Below are 4571 nucleotides of genomic sequence, written 5' to 3'. Positions count from 1 at the left end.
GCCCCCCCCAGCCGTGGCCACAGGACTCTCCACTCCTCTCCCACGTGGAAACTCCCAGCCCTCGCAAACGCCGCGAAACCCCAGAAGCGAGGATTCCCCGATGAGCCACGGCACCAAGGAGACAACCCAGAAGAAGCCACCACTTATTTTTAGAGACAACCTTATGATTCCTGAGCACGTGGCCCAGGCAACGCTGCACAGGCAGCCCCAGATTGGCCGCAATCTGCTTTTCTTCTTGACAGACATCATGTCTGAATCTCTATCTCCACAAGATGCTCCCAGGAGAGGAGACATTTAGAGACGACCACAACGTACAACATTTCTGAAAGGTCACTGCCTGCGCCAGGCAACGAGGAGCAGAAGCCACTCATCAGTCACAGGGGCTTTGGGGAGGTGTTTAATATTCCATGAGCATCTCTATTTCTCTTCCAAGGATAACTCTTCTAAAAGGAGGGGAGGGGGGCAGGGCAGGTGGGTGCTGGGCTCTTGTTTCCACCCAGGGTGAGTTGACTGAACCACCAGCCAGAGCTGAATCTCGACTGCTGCTGGGAAATGGTGGCTGAGAGTGAACCTGACCTGGATCTCAACAGCCTCAGAACCTGCTGGATGACACGGGAGCAAAGGCTGAGCTTCACTCCCCCTCTTCGGCTGCATCCCAAACCACCTCGTTGCCACTGAGCTGTTCCACTAATGCCACCAGGAACCCTGGAGCTGAGCTTCAGGCAGTGGCTGTGGTCCCTGGAGGGACAGCAGGGGCTCTTTTTTGAGGATTCAAGGGAGAACTTTTAATTTGCGGAAGCCCATTTGCATCAGGGGCAGGATGAGGAGGGGCTGGAAGGCAAGTGCAGGTGAGAGCCCACAGCCCCCAGCCCCGGGACTTCCCGGTGTTTTCCCATCCCAGTCTGTCACCAGGAGCAGGCGCTGGCCACAGCCCCTGTGGTGTCCCTGTCCCTCAGCACCCACCCAGCCAGGAGAGGCCCCAGCAACGAGGTGACAGCCCAGCTCTAGGAGACTGCCACTGCAAACCCACTTTTGTCCTCTCCCACCAAAGCTGGGCTTTGCAAAGGTGCCCATCCAAACTGACCTGCTCCAAGGCTTGCCCGGTCTCAGGTTTCTCCCCAGCCTGGGAGGGGGGACAAGGAACCCCTGGCAACTGTCCTGGCACCTCAGTTTTAGGGCCCACATGACATTTGTTGCTGCTGCATGCACAAAAGACGAGCCCACACGAGCCCCAGCAGCACAGCTGTGACAGGCATGGCCACCGGCAGAGAGAAACAGGGCCACGCTCCTGGAGAGGGCTCCGGCCCCCACAGAGACACAAATACAGAGCATTAACTGGGAGAGGGGAATTTGCTCCTTCCCCTGCAGCTGCCTCCCGCTCCTGAGCTCATCCCTCACCCTCCGCACCAACCACGGCCTGGGAGCGCCCCACGAGCAAACCCGAGAGCAGCGGGAGAAGCGCGGCCAAAGCCACGTGGGAGAGGACAGCGGCAAAGTGCCAGACCTGGCCAGGAGGACATCCCCAGGCACAGCACTGGGGCCGTGGTGGGGACACCTCTGGGGCTGGGACACCTCTGGGGCTGGGACACCTCTGGGGCTGGGACACATCACCCACAGGAGCAGCACAGAGGACGTGAGACCTCGTCACAGGAGGGGACCCTGCACCTTCGCTGCTCCAAGCCCGGCAGCTCCAAGCCAGCAGCTCCAAGCCAGCAGCTCCGTACCAAACGAGGTGCCAGGGCAGGGTGATGATTAACTGGAACAGGAAGGCAGAGGCTGTAATTAGGCACCTTCCGGAGCGCTGATGGATGACGCTGCTCGGGGGCGTGCGGAGCGCTGGAGATGCTGATGTGCAGCCGCCCCCCTGGTGCCAGCACTGGTCCCAGTGTGGCCAGCAGCGCCCAGCAGAGCCCTGCCCTGCTGCTGGACGGTGATTTCACGGTGATTTCAGTGCCAGCTGCCTCCTACGGGCTTTGCCCCAGCACACGACCTCATTTGTCCAGCCGGCCCAGCCGTGCCAGCCCTCGTTAGATCAGCTCGTTCATTAAGCTCAGCACTACAGTGACGCTGGCCTGAGCCCCTCGGGGGGCTGGCACATAAATCACACCCTGATCGCTGTCACTGGCTGCCAGCGCTGGACCTCTGATGGCAAAATCTCCTCCTAATCCCTCACCTGAACTGTGCTGACACCAGCCAGGGCAGTCGCAGCCACCCCTCCGAGCTTCTGGATAAAACAACGGCTCTTTCCAGCCCTGACCCTCAGGAAGGACCCTGTTCCCGAGGCCTCAGCCCCAAGGGAGCCTTCACCCATGGCAGGGGGTGCCCAGGGAGCCCAGCTTCCCTCTGGAGAGGGAGCCCCGAGTCCTGGCTGCTGCCAGCCCATCTCTGCAGCTTGGCGGGGTGATCCATCATTCCAGAGGCTTTAATTCGACTGGACTGCTGGACATGTGAGCAGAGGAACAGACTGACAGGCCAGACTGACGGACAGCTGCCTGCTCTGAGGCCAGCAGGGACAGGCAGCTGTGGCTGGAGCACAGCCCGGTCCCAGCAGGATCACTCAGCTCCGCAGGAAAGCAGCTCGGAGCTCTGCGGGGGCAGGGGGGAAAGGGGCGGAGGGGGAGACCCCGATCTGCTGGAAACCCCGCTCGGAGTGGGAATTCCAGCCAGGAGGAGCACGGAGTGACAGCTTTCCCTCCCCCTCCCAGCTCTGCTCAGCATCAGTCCCAGGCTGACTGCGTTTTTGAAGACCTGTCCACAGCTGCTGCTGCATCGGGGATTTTATTGCCATCCCAGTTATGATCATGGCAGCAGCGAGAGCAAAATGCCATCACAGGGGTGGAATGACATCCCAATCCATCCCTGTCGTGCCAGGTGGGAGCGGGACCAACCCCTGAAATGATCCCGGGGAAGGGGACAGGGGGATTCACCCCAGCCCTGTGGAGCACAGATCCCTCCTGGCCTCGCTGCCCAGATTCCAGAGGGGCCCAGCAGAGCCCGGGGGAATCCAGCTGGGCCACCCCCAAAACTCCCCCAGGCTGGAGGCTGCGGCAGCGGTGACATTTGGAGCGAGACACGCTGGCGTCAGTCCCCAGATCTGCAGCTTCGGGGCATCAGCTGGGGCCGGGGGACCAGGAGAGCAGCTCCTTCCCCGTGTGCAGCCCCACGAGGATGCCAAAAGTCAGAAATCTCCACGGTGGAAGGGAAAGGGGACAGTGGGGCCGTGTGGCTTCACTCCTTGTCCAGCATCTGGATGGCAGAGCAAGGGCAAAGCCTGCAGAGCCCCTCTCCCAGCTGATGGACTCCCAAATCCCAGGAAATCCATCCAAACCCCAAACCACTGCCCCTCAAACTGATGCTGCACGTGGATCCTGGCACGGCCATGGCTTGGGGTCTCTGCTGGGGCAAAGGCTGGGGTCCCTGCAGTGTCCAAAGCTGGGTCCCACTGCTGCCTGCCACCAACCCTGAGCAAGTCCTTGAGCTCAGCACCCCAGAGCTGCATATCACAGCCCCACCTGAGGCACTTCTTGCTCATTCTGGGGTGGTGACACCAGGCTGGAGATCTCCCAGCTGTTCTGTGGGATAAACGTCCGGCTTGGCTGTGCCGAGTGCTCCTGCTGCACAGGGAGGTGGGGACAAGGAGGGGGATAATGCCACCGAGCAGGGGTGGCCACGAGGTAAAAACGAGCTGGATTTTGAGCGTCCCAGTGCACAACCCCCAATCCCACTGGAACCCAGGGAGTTCTCACCGTTCTGCAGGTCCGGGGCCGCTCCGACATCGGGATCTGCTGAGGCATCGGAGCCCAGGAATGTTCAAATGGCGAAGTGTCCAGCACGGCCAGCCTCGGCTCCACTGCACAGAACAGCACAAGGAGACCACGGTCAGTCCCCTTTCCCCAGTGTCTGCCACAGAAATCCCAAATAAACTCCCCCAAAGTGCACACGGGCACATCCGGAGAGGAGGAGCATCCTCAGCGCTGCTCCAACCAGACCATTGCAGCTCGCCTCGTTTTATCTATATAAATATATATACAAATATAAAATTCTATCACACGTTGTGCCCTGAGGGATCCTCTCCCCACCAGGAGAGTGTCCGAGCCCAGCCCTGCCGCGGGCAGCTCTGGCTGGAGCAGGACAGACATGGCACTGCCCCTCGGGAATCCTGCAGGGATTGCAGGAGGGGATGGCACCCACCCAGCGGTGCCCACAGCCCACGAGGCCCCGAATTTGGGAAGATTTCACCCAAACGTGGAAGCAGAAGTGCCACTGGCAAGACCCCCAGTCCCGTGTCCACCCCCCGGGCATTTTGGGGGAGTTGGGGGGTCGAGAGATGCTCCCAGCGCTGATGCAGCAGATGCTGGACAAATGATTTGCTGTGGTTTTACTAAATTGCTTTGAATTCTCTGGATCAACCTTAATTCTCCTGTTGCACAGAAAGAGGGAATTTAAACAGCTCCTTTTGTGCGGAAATCCCGGGTAACAGCCCTCAAATGTCCCCGACTCAGGTCCCGTTCAGCGACACCCACGCAGAGCTGCTGCTGCTGCAGCTCCGCAGCTGCTCTGTGCCTGCTCCC

This window comes from Corvus brachyrhynchos, unplaced genomic scaffold (genome assembly GCF_000691975.1).
Source record: "Corvus brachyrhynchos isolate BGI_N302 unplaced genomic scaffold, ASM69197v1 scaffold130, whole genome shotgun sequence".
Classification (NCBI taxonomy): domain Eukaryota; kingdom Metazoa; phylum Chordata; class Aves; order Passeriformes; family Corvidae; genus Corvus; species Corvus brachyrhynchos.
Note: the sequence above shows the minus strand (reverse complement) of the source record.